Below are 18515 nucleotides of genomic sequence, written 5' to 3' on the forward strand. Positions count from 1 at the left end.
TAGATCACTGTGCTGTAGCCCCTCTGGCCTCCTGGGTATTCCTCAAACACTCCAGGCATGCTGTTTCCTCAGAGCCTTTGCACTGGCTGTTCCCCCTGATTGGAATGTTCTTCCCTTAGACATCCACATGCCTAATTGCCTCGCCTACTTCAAGTGACTGCTCAAATAGCATCTCCTCAGTGAAATATGCCTTGACCCACTTCTGCCTTCCTCCAAATTCTGGTGTCCCTTACCCCTTATAGTACATATTATCATCTAACACACAATACAATATACTTTTCTTTTTGTGTGTGTGTTTGTTGTTTCTTCCTCCCCACTAGCTCCATTTCTTTCCATCACCTTCCTCTCCTCCACATGTTCCGTAAGGGCCAAGATTGTTTTATCTTCTCTTTTCACTGATACATCTCAAGTACCTAGAGCAATGCTCAATACGTATTTGTGAGGTAAATAAATTTCTTAAAATGAGTGATATTTCCTAATGTTAACGGGGTCAATTCACCAAGAAAACATAACAATACCAAAATAAGTACACTCTTCATTAGAAAATTTTAAATACATGAGGAAAAAACTGGCAGAACTGAAATGAGAAACAGACGAAACTACAATTATAGTTGGGGGTTTCAACAGTTCTCTCTCTCAGTAATTGATGAAACAATTAGTTAAAATATATAAGACTAAAACAATGCTATCAACAAACTGGATCTAATTGACATTTACTAAATACTCTACCCAACAACAACTGAACAAATGTTTTTCTCAAGTGCATATGGTCATTCACCAAGATGTATTATATTGTATATTGAAAAACAAAACTTAATAAACTTGAGTTAGAATCATACATAGTGTCTTCTAATCAAATCAGAGGTCAATAATGATTAAAGATAAGTACCTGGAAAAGCCCCAAATATTTAGAAATAAGATTTTCCTAAATAACCTCTGGGTCAAAGAAAGAATCACAAGGGAAATCATAAATATTTTTAACTTCATGAAAGTGAAAGGCAATATACCAAAATGTGTAGGATGCAGCTAAAGCAACACTTAGAGGGAAACAAGGACTTAAATAATTATATCAGAGAAGAAGAAAGGTATAAAATCAATTGTCTAAACTTTCAACTTAAGAAGCAAGAACAAAAAAGAGCAAATTACACACAAATAAGTAAAAGGTGGAAATAAGTAGAAATCAATGAGATAGAAAGAAGAATAATTAGAGAAAATTCAAATGCTGTTTTCTGTTTTCAATCAATAAAGTTTATAAACATCTAGCTAGGCTAAAAGAAAAAAAGAGAAAGAGAAGACACAAATTACCACTATTAGGAAAGAAACAGAGGCATCACTACAGATTCTACAGGCATTCAAAGGATAATAAGAGAATATGATGAGCAACTTTAAGCCAATATTTTTATCAACTTAGATAAAATGGAAAATATTCTTAAAAGACACAAATTAACAAAACGAAATCAAGAAGAATTATAACATTTGTATAAGCTTATATCTATTTAAAATGTTGAATTTATAATTCAAAACATTCTCACAAAGAAAATGCCAGGCCCAAATGGCTTCACTGATGAGTTCTACAAATAATGTCAATTCTACACAAACTTGGAGGTGGGAGTACTTCCCAACTCATTTTATAAAGTCATCAATACGCTTTTAGCAAAACCAGATAAACATACTACAAGAAAAGAAAATTACAGACTAATACTTCTTATCAACATAGACACAAAAATCCTTAACAGAATATTATCATGTAGAATTCAGTAATATATAAAGACGATAATACACCATGACAACATGGGGTTTATACCAGATATGCAAGGTTGACTTCTCATTTGAAAAGCAGCCAACATAATTTACTACATTAACAGATTAAAGGAGAAAAATTACATGATCATCTCAATATGCACAAAAAAGCATTTGACAAAATTCAATACCCATACATGATACAAAAAGAAAAACAAAAAAGCCTGCCAGCAAAGTAGGATTACAAAAGAATTTCTTCAACCTGATAAAGGGCATCTCTGAAAAAGCTACAATTTCTGCCCCCCAAGATCAGTAACTAGGCAAGAATGTCCACTCTCACTAGTGCTATTCAACATTTTGCTGAAGGTCTTAGCCAATGCAATAAGTCAAGAAAAATAAATAAAATGCATACAGATTGATAAGAAAAATGTAAAACTATCTTTATTCACAGATGATACTTATGTACACAGATAATTTTAAGGAATCTACAAAAAAAAAAAAAGCTATAACAACCAAGTGAATTTAGCAAAGGTACAGGATACAAGGTCAATATACTACATTTGGGAGGAAGGAATGGGTGGTACTCAGAGTCAGTTCCCTTATACAACTCTGGGCAGGGGATGACCTTTCTCTGCTCTTAAATTGAGCTCATGAAGCCACATTGAGTTTTGAGCCTAAGTAGAGCACATCTCCAAATTCCACCTTCTGCATCCCTCTTCTCTGTTCCACACCCCCCAGTAGATACACATACCTCCATACACACAAACACCTAAACACAGGCTTCTAAATCTATGTGTCAGAGCTGGAAGGGATCTCAGAGACTGTCAGCTCCAATGCTTCTATTCTAAAGATGGGGAGACAGAACCTGTTGATCCAATTAATTAATTAATTAATTAATTAATTAAAGATGGGGAGACAGAAGCCTAAAGTTAAGAGGGACTATTTTCCCTGTCAGCAACACCTTAGTGGCAAAGCAAGGGACAGAACACACACATCTGACTCGTGAGCTCTCTCCTCCCAACCTCTCATTCCATTACCTGACTGAGAGGCCAAGCCCTAACCCTCCCAAGTCCCCAGAGCACACCTGCCCACTCAGCACCCCCAGGCTCTCCCTGTTCCTTCTGTCCCAGTCTCCCCACACTCCCTGCTCCCCCCACCACCCCCATCAGCCTGCCCCCCAAAAGCCAGGCCGTACCTCTTTGTGATGGGACAGGCGAGCCTTCTGCTGGAGTCTCTAGGCGGCAGCGAGCCAGCGAGCCTCTCACGCTTCCTATTCATGCTGACGTCATTAGGAAAGAGGAAGCGATGCCCAGGCCTGTTTCTGCACAAGTGGCTCTTCACACGATTGCCCAGCTTTTTAGAACTGTGGACACCAAGACGACAATTTCTGTTGTAAGCCTCGCTGATTTTGCAAACATTGTGTTTTTCTGCCAGAAGTACTTCTACCCCAATTTAGTCTCCCTGCAAACTCCTACACATCCTCTGTCAGCTCAGCGCAGAGTTCCTCTGTGCAGCCTTCCCTGATGCCACGGGGGTGGGAGGGGGGGATACAGGGGGAGGTGGCTGCAATAACCAGAGCAGGTGAAAGCCCGGAGCCATGTGGACCTGGGCTAGACCCCCACCTCCACTACTGCTCAGAGTGTGCGTTACTATAGACTGAATTGTGACTCCAAAAAATTTATATGGGGAAACTCTAACCCCCAATGCAACTGCATTAATGATGGGGCCTTATGGAGGTAATCAAAATTAAATGAGGTCATAAAGGTGGGGTCCTTATAAGAAAAGGCAGGGTATTCTCATTCCCCCCCTCTCTCTCTCTCTCTTCCTTCCTCTCTCCCTCCCCCCACCCCTTCTCTCCACCACATGAGGACACAAGGAGAAGGTGGCTGTGTACAAGCCAGGAAGAGAGTTCTCCCCAGGAACTGAATTGACCAGCACTTCCATCTGGGACTTCTAAGCTCCAGGACTATGAGAAAATGAATTTCTACTGTTTTAGCCACACAGTCCAGGGTATTTTCTTATGCCAGCCCAAGCAAACTCAGACAGTGAGTTTATGCAAACTGTTTGCATGTTACTTCTCCAAGCCTCAAGGTCCTTGTCTGTTACTTGGAGATGGTCATCTACAAACCTCAGAAAGGTTTTGAAGGAATCCGATAAGATGACATCGGCCATATAATAACCCTCAACCAGGATTAGCTGAAATTACTTTTATTCCCCTTAGTTCCGCCTCTGCCCTGCGCCTTCCTACTGTCCTGTAGTCCTCAGTTCTCACGTTCACCCCCCCAACCTGTCAATATCTCTTTCCTTGGTTGTCTACACATGCCCTGGCACTGAGGTGGCACTCAGGATTGTGTGAAATGAATGAACGAATGAACGAATGAATGAACGAATGAGTCATTGCTTGAGGACAGAGACTCTAGCGCCCACATGCCCTCCCTTCTCTCTCAGGTTCTGTCCAGCCAAGCACAGGATTGAGCATAATAATTGGGGAGCCTTTCCTGGTTCTATGTCGAGCTCGGTGTGGTGTGTAGACCATAAGGATGGGCACCCTGAGTCCTGATGTTCCGAATTCAGACATAGGTCCCTGCCTTTTTCCCTGCCTTTTTCCTTGCCTTTTTTCTGGTGGGGAGAAGGGCATAGAGGAGGAGAGGGAAAGAGTGGGTAACTGTTGGCATTCTCTCTCCTGATGGTTCTGTGATTACTTCCTGCCAGGAAGGGCACACCGGGCCAGGAAGAGTGTAGAACACTTCTTTCCCTGGTGGAGGAAGTCCTAGCCCAAGGACAGGAATGGGGATCAGCCTTGTGGTGAAGGGCACACTGAATGAAGCCCCCTCTGGGATCCAGCATTTTCTCTGGCGCTCCTGCATGTGTGTGATCAGTCCTGGCATGGAGAAAACATTCAGGGCTCCGGTGCCAGCCATGATGGGTCTGAGCCGAATCTTGTCCTCAGCCGTCTTTCTCGCTTGCTTGCTCCCACTCAGTGGCTCGGAACCCCTTTGTTGAACTGAGGATGCAGGAAAACACCAGACACGGGGTTGTCCCAGAGGAGCTCAGGTATGTAGTTCAGTCTGGAGGTAGGCAGAGCAGAGGGAGAAAAGAGGCGCCTCCAAGGATGTTCCTCCATGTTCTCCACGCACCGCCACACCTGAAACCTCAGGGGTGGGAAGACTGACGCGGACGCAGGGTCTGCTGGGGATATCTGCTGCCTACTGGCTCAGGGAGCTCCATGCTACCCCCATCACCCACCATGAAAGTGCCAAGAGACTCGCACTGCTGATGCCTTCTTTGATGGATGAAGGTGCATCTCAACCTCCTGGCTCCCTGAGTGACAAGAGCTGGTCCCCTGGTCCCCTGGCTCGGCTGCAATAAAGTGATAAGTGGAAAGTAGACGAAAGAAATTTCAAAGCAAAACTTCTTATAGACACTGTAATAACTACAAATTTTAAAATACTATCTTTTTAATAAACATATTAAAATATGAAATAATGGAACGTCTAACAATTAAACAATGATAAGGGAGCCTGTGGGAAGTCCTGTGTCTGGCTATGAGAATCAACCATAAGGGTAAATTTGGGGCAATCACGTCCTGCCACACAGTTCTGGGGAGGTGGTATTAAGAGAAGCAATGTTCTGTAATGAATAGTGAACTTCATAGTTGGAGCTGGCCTGAGTTCTAATCTCAGCTCTGGCACTTGCTAGCTAGCTTTGCGTCCTTGGGCAAGTTACTTAACCTCTCTGCGCCTCAGTTTTCTGTTGTATAGAATGCGATGATAATAGTTATTATAAGGATATATAATAAGGTTTTTATAAGGATTTATTAGTAGGTACATGCAAAGCCCTTGGAACATCGCGTGGCACGTAGGCATTCACTCTACTCATATACGACTTAGTTTTTACCACTGGAGGCACGGGTGGGTCTCCCAGGTGGTATCTGGAAGGTCCCGTTTCTCAATCCCTGGACAACGGTTCCCTCAGCCTGGGCTTCCTCATTGCATCCACATGTTTTGAATACATAAGTCTCTAAGCCAAGGCCTCCTGTCCCCAGGATTGTTCCAAGCCTGCCCTGAGGGGAGCAACTCCCTCACTGTTTACCCTAATAAAATTCATGAGTGGATTTGAGATGGAACCCAGTCCCCCTCTGGAGTGGGTGAACCTCTCACCACCCCCCACTACCATCCCATTTGTCTTGTTGACGTTCTAAGTTTCTACCCATTTCTTTCTGCAAGTCCTGTTTCAGTCAGACTGGCAACAAAAAGGGAGCTGTCCAGAGGCTGAGAGAGTGACAGGACGTGAAGGGCCCTGGGTGAAATATGAACTATTAGGGAGGGGAACTGGATGTAAGGAGGATTGTGTGTTTGAACACTTGGGCTTAAGATGGAGACAGAGCAGTCCTCTCTCGGAAAGTGAACTTGGGGTCTCCTTACATTTGGGCAGGTGTGTGGAGGTGAGTTCAGGTTGAAACTAAAATGAGGAGATTCAGGTGGATTCACAGAGCTCACAACAGAAATACTGAGCCCAAAGGAGGGTAGTTGGAAACGGTTTGGACCTAAGAAGTCACAGGGAAGAATGTGTTCTCTTCCCTGGGTCCCAGGGCTGGAGCGTGAGCCTGGGCCGCTGGGTGGCACAGGACGCTCAGGCTGCCACCACTATTCCAGGAAGCCCTTGCTGGCATCAGGACCCAGATTAGAGATTCAGCCTTGACGTAGCCTCTAGCTGGCTGTGTCACCTTGGGCGTGCCTCTCACTCTCTCTGAGCCTCACTTTGAGGTCTCCTCATCTGTGAAATGTGGGTATCAGATGGCATTTGCCAGTCTGTGCTCCAAGCCTAGCCTCTGCAGGCCTGGGGGCCCTCCAGCCCTCTCTGTTCTGCTGATGTTCTGCTCCCCAGCTGTCCTGAGGAGGCCCAAGTCATCCATCATCATCCTGGAACAAACTTCTGTGATCCAAGAACAAATCTGAAACGTTATCCACCAGAAATGGAACTGTTAATTGGACAAAAATAATCTTTTAGATAGTTCATCAGAAAGAGCGTTTGTTCAGCAGGAAAAAAAAACAAAACCACCACAGCAGTGTGGGAACATGTACCTTCTGGCCGGCCGGCCACGTGCAAAAAAGAATCATCTCTCAAGATGGCTCCCTTATATACACCCGCCACACACACAGGAAGTTAGAAACATCAGGTTTAACAGAAAGTCCGGACTAGAGAGTACTAGGAAGCCCAGCTCCAGCCATATACTCCCAACTGCCCCCTGGTCAATTTCCTTAAAGTGCCAGTTCACTTCTATCAGAATGGTACTACGGTTTTATGATTATAAATGTGAGTCTCCAAACTTTAAAGGCTGGCATTTTTCTGGGTAATAATAACAGTTTCTCAGCACTGTCAACACCACACAGCTCCTGGGTTTCCTCTCCTACACGTCTGTGATACTTAATAAACACTCCAGTTCAACCAGCCCATCGGATAATACCCCTAATTTTCCATGCACAGTCGAACATCTTTCTGGTCAAAGTTTTGGGCAATGTGTTTCTAGAGGGAATGCTGTACTCAGGATAAATGGCCCAGGCAGAACCCCAAAGACTTCATCTTTAAATTCTGAAAATGGTTCACGGTCTACAGCAGTCATTTCTATAAGCATTTTGTTTAAATTTTAGCCTCCATAGACTCAAACTATGAGGAATGGCCTTCCTGAAGCATTTTAAAGCCGGTTGTTTTGAGGCCTGAATAGTAATACGAAAATGTGTTTGGGGTGCCTTGTTTATCAATAATATTGTCTTCCTTTCTTCATTCTCTTCATCGTCTTTATCATGTCTACTTCAAAAATAATTTGTCATGGGCATTGAACTCATTTTAAACTTTTTTATCTTTGTGAAATTTGGACATGGCAAAGTTGGCATTTTGCTTCTAATTTATTCTCACAAGATGGGAACAACTCTTCAATGAGACCTTTTCCTAAAGGATCTATGGCCTAAACGGAATTAAACCACTAAGAAATGAAATAAAATTCTTAAAGGGATTCTGTTCTGCATAAGGAATGTTAGTACTCTAAAATTTCTATAGCGATTAGGATTATAATATAATTAAATCTTTATTTTCTGCCTCTTATTCTTACTTAAATTTTATAAGCTCAAACCATCTCTAGTGTTCTTCCTGAAATTATCAGCAAATACACTCTCTCTTAATATTTATATTAACCATCAACCTACTTCCCGATTTAACTATTTAAAGCTCTTAATTATTGTTTTTCTTCATCAAATTAACAGTGCTCACTATCATTAATTAGTGCAGCATTTTATTCTTCAAATAATAAATAATGTTTATACTTCAACTGACTAATTCCATTTCAGCATTAAAAAGTACATAAGAAAAGACATTATGAGGAAAAAAGAGAGAAGTCAATGGGTGGCTATAAGTTCAAAAAGGGAAAACTATGGAATAGTGCTCAGAGGTGCACACTGGATGATAAAACAATAAAGGAGTAAGGAGGTGATGGATACTACCGTAGAAGTCAGGATACTGGTTTGAGGGCCTGACAGTTTGTCTGGCAGCAGCACGTGGAGGACTCTGGGTGGCCAGCTAGGTTCTATCTCCTGTCCTAGGGAGGCAATTACAAGGATATTCACCTTATAATAACTTATTAAGCTAAACATGTTTCGTGTGGTTTGGGGTACTTGTGTTGTATTTAATGATGAAACAGTTTTTTACTTTGAGCAGTAAACGCACAATGCAGTATACATAGATGATGTATTATAGAATTGTACACTTGAAAGCTATATAATTTTACTAACAAATGTACCCCAATAAATTTAATTTTTTTTTTAACTGAGTCATCCTGTCACCTGTTGGCAGCTCAGCAGCAGCTCAGCTCAGGCCGGGACTCGAACCGCTGTTGCTCAGAGCTCACACGCTTGAGCGAGCTCTTAACCAACTGAGCCACTTGGCCAGCCCAATAAATTTAATTTTTAAAAAAACTAGTTTGTGTTTTTTTTAAAAAAAAGGATAAAATTCCAATCTGGAAATAAGAAAATAAAAACCTGGGCATAATATGTAACATTAAAGGCCTTTCTTTGATAAGCTCCTTTTTACACCTGCCTGCGTTTGTTCCTATTCTGCCCTTGGCACACCCCTGTTTGTGTTTCAACCCTCCATTCAAGGTCACGACGTTATGTGAGAAACTTGTTCTATCCCTCCTCCTGTCTCCCCGTCCTGTCCCTTCCCACCCTGAGCGACCCAAGGCCTCCCCTGCATCCCTCTGCTGGGACTCCCACCACAAAGAGTTGATATTCTTTTTTCATTTGCCTGTTTCTTTTATTCCACTGCAAGCAGCTTGAAAGCAGGAGCCTAGCATACCCCCAGACATATAGTAGACACCCAATAAATTAGGTTTAAACTTAACAAACATTCTTCTCTGCTCCAATATCTCAGGTTCCACTTAACGATTTTCAATGATTATTCAAGGAAGGTAATATGTCTTTTAAGAATTGTCAGAAAAGGGGTTTCTGGCTGAAGGGATTACAGGTTGAATTGTTAGTCCCCAAATCCACAAGGTTATACATCTCCTGTGCGTTTCGTTTAGGGAATGAGATTTCAGGTGACTTCCACTTTCCCCTTGGGATGAAAACGATCTTGTCATTTGCCATAATAAATGAACATTTATGTAATGAAAGAATAATAAAATATAATGTTCCTTTAAGATGATTTTTTTTCAATTAATTTGCATTCGCTGAGCAGCTTAAAAGACACATGAGGTATTTTCACTGCAAATTATATCTCACACGTTTGCCTGTGTTTGAAAATGAATGTTCAGTTATCACACTGACGCGTGAGACATGCTGGAGTCAGTTGTTTTCAAAGAGGGCTGAACAGTCCCTGCGACCCAGCACGCCCATGTACTGTGACTTTGCAGCTTCTCCTGCTAACAGGTGGAATCCTTTCATCCTGCCCTTGGATCTGAGCCAGCCGGGGACAACGGTCAGCCAGCAGAATACAGTGGGAGTGAAGCTGTGTAAACTCGGGGACTTTTGAGGCTTTTCGGCTCCTTTTTTCTTCCCTCAGAAGTCAGCCGGTGGGTCAAGCAACCCAGGCTCTCCAGGTGTAGAGGCTTCGTGGAGAGACGGGAAGGTGCGAGGAGGGGAGTGAGATGTCCCAGCTGACAGCCCGTGAGCCCACCCCTCCCGCTTCAGCCCTAGCCAAGCTCCCAGCTAAATGCTGCCACGTGGGTGATCCCTCCTGTTTCCAGGAGCAGGACAACCACCCGGCTGAGCCCACTCGCAGAATGGCGACAACTGACAAGTGCTTGTGGTTTTCAGCCACTGCGTTTGGGGTGGTTTGTTACATAGCGATAGGTGGCTTGTTTTCCAGGCAGACTCTGGCTTGCTGGTTAGACTTGGTGCAACCGCTAGGATCACGTGGTTGGTCACATGGGCGCAATGCCAGAGACATCCCCAAAGGCAGGCACTTGGCCATGTGGCCTTTCCAGGCTCAACTTCGGAGCACCCTTACTACCCCGTCCCCGTCTCCCTCTTCCCTGTACCGTGCCAGGTAGGAGCCGGAGCCCACCCTCAGCTCATCACTTGATCTCCTTGTCTTGTATCTCATACATTTTTGGTATGTTCCTCAGAGCTGAAAACATCATCAACTCGCTTTCATCTTTGAAAACATGCCCAGCTCCCTCATCCTAACCAAGCGTCCATGTTAAGTTTCCGTGCCTCCTCTCCCCTCCTCTGCCAGCTAAGCTCTTCCAAAGAGGTCTCTTCAGTTCCCTCTTCCTGTTCGCTACAACCTGGCTTCCACCCCCACTGCGCCCCAGAACTGTCCCCCCAGTGCCACCTAGGAGCTTCTTATCGCCTTATCTGATGGACCCGCCTCCATCTTGACACAGTCGTCAACACTGTTGCCACTCCTAGTGCCTGAAACCTCTCTCCCGTGTTATGCCTTCCGCCAGTGCCTCTGTTTCCCACTTTCCTCTCTGACTGTCCCGCCTCTGTCCCTTCCTGGCCTTCTCAGCGTCTCCCTTCAGCACCAGCGTCCCCAGGGGCTTAGTGCTGTGTTTCTCATCCCCCTCCACGTGAACGACCACCTGCTTCGGGCTCTGCCTTCAGGTTCTCGGGTCCCTCAGGTTCCTCCCTGTGCATTTCTTTAGGCCAGTTGTCTCCTCCAAGCCTGAGAGCCACAAATCCAACTACATGCAGGACCCCCCCCCTTAGATGTTCCAGAGGCACCTCAAATTCAGCATGCCTAATCATGACCCCCCTCCGCCCCCCGCTACCTCCCCTTTTATAAGTGGCCCTGCCCTGGGCCGTGGGTTCTGCTAAGGCCAGAGAAATGCTGACACACACCTGTTTCCTCATGGGCTAGGGTGGCCTGAGCCAAAATGAGAACTAGAGAGGCCTCAGGGCCCCTCCTCCCAAGCCACATGACTTTTTATCAAGGGTGGGTCTAGGAGGGAAAGGAGATCCCGGAACTAAGCTGTGGTCACAAGAAGACAAGACCTTGTCAACACCTGTTCTACCCAAAGACGCATAAGAAGCTGCAACCATGTGAGAACAGAGGGAAAAGCCCAGGACTGAGCAGCATGGCAGCCCTCCTTCTGCAGTGATGGGCTACACTTATGAAAACCCCGCAATGGCAGCGCCTAACCGAGCTCAGGGCAGGATTTGCAGCCTGGAGCTGTGAAAGGAGTTCTGGCTTCGTGGTCACATGGATGTTGGAACCAGCTCTGCCACTAAGCCGCGTGACTCTGAACAAGTTCCTCCATCTTTCTGAGTAAAGTAAAAAAAAAATAAAGACAGCTCATGAGATGCAGTGAAAGCTAAACTGTGGCACAGTGACACAGCTGGCTTATGAATAATGGGCGTAGTACAGTTTATTTCTTGCCCTTGGCTTGCTAGAAACTCTACATCAGCTATAACCAGAGACTTTAAAAATTCCTCTTTGTATCTTAAGGAAGTTTGGAATAAGCAAAAAAGATTTCTGGATGTCCCCAAAGGAAAATTACCCTTTGTTTAGAGCACACTCGCGATGTGGGGAGGGGAGATTCAATTCTAACCTTTTATTGCCTTTGAGCTATTTCACAATTCAGTCAATTGTACATAATGGATAGAAATGCAAAATAATCTTTGTCAAAAGGCACGCAAATCGGGTGGCCGATTAGCTCAGTTGGTTAGAGTGTGGTGCTAATAATGCCAAGGTTGCCGGTTCAATCCCCACATGGGCCACTGTAAGCTGCGCCCTCCTTAAAAAAAAAAGGCACATAAATCAATTCTGTTCAGTGGAGGGACCACCCCACCCCACCCCCAACACATGCAGGCAAGGCATTTCAATATTCCAAACCTGTAGGAAATGTGTCTGTTCTTCAGAATTTCCTTTGAACTGGGGGTAGCATCTGCTTGGTTTTCTCATTAATAATGAATTAAATGGCATCTTTCACATATGCTGACTTTATAGCTGCATGATCTTATCCTCTTTTCAGATTTATCACTATTCAGTAGAAGGCCAGATGTAGAAAAAAAGTGATATGGTCTGTAGGAAGTGGTCCCAGAGTCAGACTGGCTTTTACCATGACTGACGGTCCAGGATGCCAGCTGCAGCCCCCAACCTGGTGCCCCTCCCTCTTTGGAGAACCTTGAGGAGACCCTGGCAGTGGGTCAGTTACTTGGGGCTCTCCATCAAGAAAACAATAGTTGGGGTGACGGGTATGCTCATTACCTCAATTGTGGTGATGGGGCAGTGCTGTCAGCATGGAACTCCAGGACCTGATGGTCCCCTGCAGCCTGGATCTACTCAACCACCCCAATACCCAAACCCCAACCCCTTATTTTCCTGGGTCCCTTCTGGTGCGAGTCAGCTTTATATCTAAGCAACCTCCATCTTAATCTCTCAAAGCACATGCTAACCACTTCCTCTGCCTCATTGAACACTATTAATGCAAAAGAATCAAATTGTACAATGGAGAGGGAGCAATTGAAAGGTCTGGACTAACCACAGTCCAGGGAAAAGTGGGTTCTCACGCTGGCCCCCAAGGTCTGTGTTTGAAGCTAGGAACTTGGGGTGCAGAGGTGGGACATCCTGTGGGACCTGGGCAGTCCTTGCCAGTAGTGGTGATTGGGGTGACTCTCAGGACAGGGAAGGAGCCCTCACTGGCATCAAGCTTCCTCCCGTCTGTCTGCCAGTTGCCCCCAACCACAGCCAGCACCCCAGGCTCCCCATGGTTGTGCAGCGTTCCAGCCCTGCCTGCCCTCTCTGAGCCCAGCACTCCATACCCACCTATTCGGGCTGCTGCATTGGCAACTCTGTCCATTGGCCTTCAACCAGAGGCAGCTCCATGCCTTGAGCCATCTCACAGAATCTGTCCAGGTCACCCTTGTGCTCAGAGGTGACCTGCCTGCCTCCCGCTCCTGGATCTTCCTCTCCCCTTGACTGCACCTGTGCCCCTCCCCCACTGCCTAGTAGGGGGCCAAGGTCCATCCTCAGCCCTGTGACCAGTCCTGGGCTTAGGCAGGAGGGATGCACAGGGCTGCAGTCGTTCCCAACTCCTGTGAGCCTCTGCTCTCATCCCTTGGTCCAATCTTATTCCTGAGAGCTGGGGCCACCTTGTGCCAGTCTCTGATGGCGAAATTCTGCCTTTTACGAAACTCACAGAAACAAGATCATTTGTCATGAGCAATTCAACAGGCAAGCTGGACAGAGTGCCCAGCTGGCCCACATTCCGTGGGAAATCTTGCTGGGCAGCCATTTGATAGCAATAGAGTGCCACTCAGCCTCAAGCAGTGAGGGCTGGGCAGCCAAGTGCGGCGAGCCGTCAGGCTCTGATCAGGACAAGCGCCGGTTACACTGTGACCAAAGGCAGGCAGAGCACACCCATGGGCCAGGGCGTCCTTTCCCAGAGAGGGCTGGGGGCCAAGGTGGACAGCCTCTGCTGTCCCGTGAGCCACGTTTGGGAATGCCTGTCCTCTCTGGATTTTTATTCCTTTTGATCCCCGTGAAATGGCAGCAGTCGCGCAACACCAAGAGACTGGGAAGAGTCAAAGAATGTCCCTCTTGGTTTCCTATTGGTCACATTGCCAGGCACAACCCACTGTTGCCAGTCTTCTACTTGAAGGTGGGGTTCCTCCACCTATGGGAAGATTTAGAGTCTGGCTTTTACCAGTTCTCATGTGGACACGGCAACACCAGTGGGATTTGCCTCAGCCTGAGGCCCACTGTAACAGCCAGATGGAGAAGTTACCGGGGCCCATGTGACATCACAAGTTCCTTTCATCTCACTTGGGATAATGATGCAATCACTTTAATTTTTAAGAAACCCATATACATATGTAAATAGCAAGTAAGCAAAATTCCAACCACAGAGGGTTGGGGTTTTTTATTAAAAAAAAAACAACCACAATTTTGAGAAGACAACTTTGAACAAGGAACTTGCAGACATACATAATTACTTCTTAGTATAAATAAGCAAGCTTTCCTTGGAAAAGACATAAAGAGTGAGGCATAACCTTCTTAAGAAGAACATATAGCAGTTAATGGTAAAGAAGAAAGAAAGAGAGAGAGAGAGAGAGAGAGAGAGAGAGAGAGAGAACTTTGTAATACTAGATCTTTCCATCTAGGATCTATGGATCTCCAATTATTTGGGGATTTTACTTCAGCAAATTCTAAAAGTTTTCTTTCTTGGTTCTTCCAGGTTTTTAAGATATTTTAGAGTTGGCCTTCCTTCCTTCTTTTTCTATTTTGTGGCTAATATCTCCCAACCCCTTATATTCCAATTGGTTATTATTAGCACAAAGGAAAACCATTGATACTTGTATGAGATTATACCCAGTCCCTTCTTGAGTCTTATTTGTTGAATAATTTCTTTAAAAATCTTACAGATTTTCTAGAAATATAATCATAGTTTCTCTAAATGATAATAGTTTATCTCTCATTTTTAATATGTATTTTGCCTATGGTTCCTGTCCAGTTGCATTAGCTAGAAAGTCCCAAACTATGATGAATGATAACATAATAGCGTAGACACCCATCGTCAGTGGGATTACACAGAGATGACCCATGCTTCATCATTCAACAAGAGACTAGTTCGATTTCTGAAGAATACTCTTTGTCCTATTTGTGAAGGAGGCCCTACTAAAAATGTTTTACATGTGAGAGCAGGCACCCGCCTCTCAGGAGCTGTGTGTCCAAAGACATGTCGCTGCCCACCCTCTCCAAGCAGCCATGTGAGTTGTTTTAATAAAATGAGCATCTGGGGCCGGCTGAGTGGCTCAGTTAGTTAACAGCACGAGCTTTGAGCAACAGGGCAGCCGGTTCAATTCCCACATGGTCCAGAGAGCTGCACCCGGGCTGAGCTGCTGCTGAGCTGCCAACAGGTGGCAGGATGGCTCAGCTGGTGAGAGCACATGCTCCAAACAACAAGGTTGCCCCTTCGACTCCTGCATGGGATGGTGGGCTATGCCCAACCACAACTAAGATTGCACACAGCACCTTGAGCCGAGCAGCTGCAAACTGCTGACAAGCAGCCGGATGATGACTGGACTTGGAGCTGAGCTAGCTGTGCCCTCCACAACTAAGGCTGAAGGACAGCAACTTGGCAGTCCCCCTTTCCCAATTCCCCAACACTGTTCCCCTTCCCCAATTCCCCAATAAAAATCTAAATAAATAAATAAAAATAAAATAAAATAAAATGAGCATCAGATTGAGACCACACCATACCAGAAGGCTCCTTTAGTTGGACACCAGGCAGGCGACAAGGGGCTGTGACCAAGACAAACTTAACATTCTTCTCAGCTTGACTAAACCTTAGACTAGCTTCTTCCTGACCCTAGGCACTGCCCTCCCTTTTTTGGGACCATTTTCTTTAGAAAACTTGTAAGTTCTTTCACTGTCCCTTTGAGATATATAAAAATCTTTTTTGAAAGTGTCTTTCCAGTTTTATGACCCAGAACTGTCTTTCTCAAGAACCTGGGAGCCATTCCTTTGAAGTGTAATCATCGAGAAGGTAGTATCTCTATCTCCCAGGCTCTGTGGGTGGAAAGGAGCCTAACTTCAGTGGGCACCTTGCTCCAAGTTGTAAAGTTCCCTCCTGCCATAAGACAGGACAAGTTTACTTTTTCCTCGGGTAAAGCCAATTAGCAAACACAGATGGCCCATAATCTCTCTCTCACACCAGCAGTTATAAGCTCTTCCACACTTTTTTTCAGCAGAGTTGAATTCAGACTTGGTTCTAGTCTCTCTCCCCTATTGCAATAGCCTTGAATAAAGTCTTCTTTTCTATTTAACTTTGACTGGTACAGTTTTTGCTTTGGCAATTCTTTGCTTGGTGACATGGAAGCCACAGTGGTGGGACACTCTTCTTGGAACCCCAAACCCACAAGGGTTATGGGGAGACTTCTAATGTAATGGGATTTACTTGTAGGGTCTATCCTTTAATTTATTGTGCTGATTGATTTTCCTAACTTTGCACTGTCACTGCATAGTTGGAATAAATTCTGCTCAGACAGATATTCCTTTAAAACACTGCTGGATTTGATTTGCCAATATTTTAGTTATGATTTTGTGTCTGCATTTATAAGTCAGGTTAATTTGTAGAACTCTTTTTGTGCTAACTTTATCAGATTTGAGGAACATGGAAGAAAAAGTTAAAAATATAATAACAAAAAAGTATTGGTTTTTAAGGATAAAAAAGCTGTCACATAGCAAGTACTTAAAAATTCTCTTGCAGTAAAAAGAGAAGAGAGGGATGTCTCTCTTAATTCTGCAATCATCCACTGAAGCTTCATACTCTCTGAAATTTGCTAAGCTTGCTATTGAATCATTTATGTATACAGACATAATTTTTGAGCCATCATCAGTTTTCATGAATTATATAACGTAGCCTGAGCAACATTTCACAACCATGTGAAACAACTGAATTATTCTAAGAGTCTTAATAGGAATAATAAAGAGTAGATGAACATGTTTCTTAGCATCAGAGGAACTCAGTCTTTCTGGGAGACAGAAGTTCAAGTTCAAGTAAAGCAAAAGTACATGTGTTTTGAGGCTTTTTCTTTAGTTTTAAACTCCAGCCTGCAAGTCCATTTCAAATTAGTTGCTAACCTACTTTCTAGTCTAAAAAGGACCTCATCTTCCTGATCTTCAGTTTTCTTTATAAAGAAGGACTTATGTGCTTTTTCCCATATTTGAAAAATGTAAGAACTGCACTGAACTAATTGGGAGGCTTTCCTTCCATCTTTACCTTTCTTCTGGGAGCATTCAAATAACACATCTGATTATCTGTCGCTTAAAGGTAATTTGCCTTAAAAGAACTTAAAAACATAAATAACTTAAAAGAACTGGCCTGTTAAACTGTCTGGGCTTGATGCATTCATATATGGTAATTATTAAATATGTTTTTTCATTATTGTCTACGATTATTCTGTTTTTTTGTTTTTGCTTTTGTTTTGTATTTTACCATTTAAAAGGAGGCTTGGCTTCTGAGAAATATTCTTTTCCTGCATGACAGCTAGCATCCACCTCTCAAGGGTCTGTGTCCAAAACAAAAGCCCCCCCTGGGGGCTAAGCCTGTCTTCTGTGGCACATTATTAATTTTATATGCTTCTTAAGTGGCATATTATTAAATTGTGCCTCAGATTAAAATCAACATCAGAAAGATTCTCATCTTTGTTCTTTTACATTAGCATATTTACTTTTTACCTTGGTCTCAGTACATTATATGTTACATAATACTGTGCATTTCATCTAGATTTTTCAAATTATTGGCATAAACTTGCACATAATATTTCTTTTAATCTGTTACTTTTCTCTATGTCTATGACAATATCTACTTTTTCCATTTGTACATCATATGCTTTTGTTTTATCTTTTTAAAATTTGCTGTAGACGGGCAGCATTGTGGCTTCTAAAACACTATGGATAAAACTGTTGACATAATCTACATATAATAGATAAGATCATTAATTTCCTCAATGCAAAATGTTTTCTAATCTGGAAGCAGTGAGAGTCCTAGTTATAAGTTCATCGTATTAACATTCTACCTTGGTGGGCCATTATCAGGTTTCCTTGGGAAAACTCTCTGCTTGGAGCCTAAGATTTCATGATATCAAATCATCAGGACTTTCTTCTGGTGGGAAGAGGAGAATACTTTCTTTCTTTCTTTCTTTCTTTCTTTCTTTCTTTCCTTTTCTGTATCATTAACTGCTATTTTTCTTAAGCAGATTATGCCCGCGGGCTTCATGTCCCTTCCAAGAAAAGCTTGCTTATTTCTAAGGAATTACACATGTCTGCAAATTCTTCACAGTTGCTTTCTTAAAATTATGTTTAAAAAGAAAAAAAAAAAGCTCCTGTGGTTGGAATTCCATTTGCTTGCTGTTTATATGCATACATGCTTGTCTGAAAAATTTAAATGATTGCATCATTATCCCAAGTGAGATCAAAGGAACTTGTGATTGGGTGTCACATGGACCATGGTAACTTCTCCATCTGGCTGTTACAGAGGGTCTCTTAGGTCAGGGGCAAATCCCACTGGCACTGCCATGTCTGAAGGAAAGCTGGTATAAAGCCAGACTTTACGGCTGCCCTGGAGATTGAGGAACCCCACCTTCAAGCAGAAGACTGACAACAGTGACAGGCTGTGCGTAGCTTAAAACAACTCTATTTGTCATCTCATGGTCTCAGGGTTGACCAGATGTGGCTCAGCCGGATCCTCTAGCTCAGGGTCTCTGGCAAGGCCACAGTCAAGGTGCCAGCTGGGGCCACAGTCATCTCAAGGTTCAACTGAGTCAGGATTCGCT

The 18515-nt window shown here is 43.8% G+C and overlaps 1 long non-coding RNA gene and 1 other non-coding gene across 3 annotated transcripts in view; one reads left to right on the forward strand and one right to left on the reverse strand.

The window, feature by feature from the left end:
• Positions 1-3073, reverse strand: part of LOC109394482 (uncharacterized) — a 5192-nt gene extending 2119 nt beyond the window's left edge. The window contains exons 1-2 of one of the 2 annotated variants that reach the window (XR_002126452.1): positions 2936-3073; positions 2492-2584 (exon numbers count right to left, since the gene is read on the reverse strand). This is a non-coding gene — a long non-coding RNA (uncharacterized LOC109394482). The remainder of the gene's footprint in view (positions 1-2491; positions 2585-2935) is intronic. The other variant, XR_002126453.1, reaches the window with a different exon arrangement.
• Positions 3074-11880: 8807 nt separating this feature from the next.
• TRNAI-AAU (transfer RNA isoleucine (anticodon AAU)) lies at positions 11881-11954 on the forward strand. The gene has a single exon. It is a non-coding gene; the product is annotated as a tRNA-Ile (tRNA).
• The last annotated feature ends 6561 nt before the right edge of the window (positions 11955-18515 follow it).

The sequence above is a fragment of the Hipposideros armiger genome, unplaced genomic scaffold, assembly GCF_001890085.2.
Source record: "Hipposideros armiger isolate ML-2016 unplaced genomic scaffold, ASM189008v1 scaffold_426, whole genome shotgun sequence".
Classification (NCBI taxonomy): Eukaryota; Metazoa; Chordata; class Mammalia; order Chiroptera; family Hipposideridae; genus Hipposideros; species Hipposideros armiger.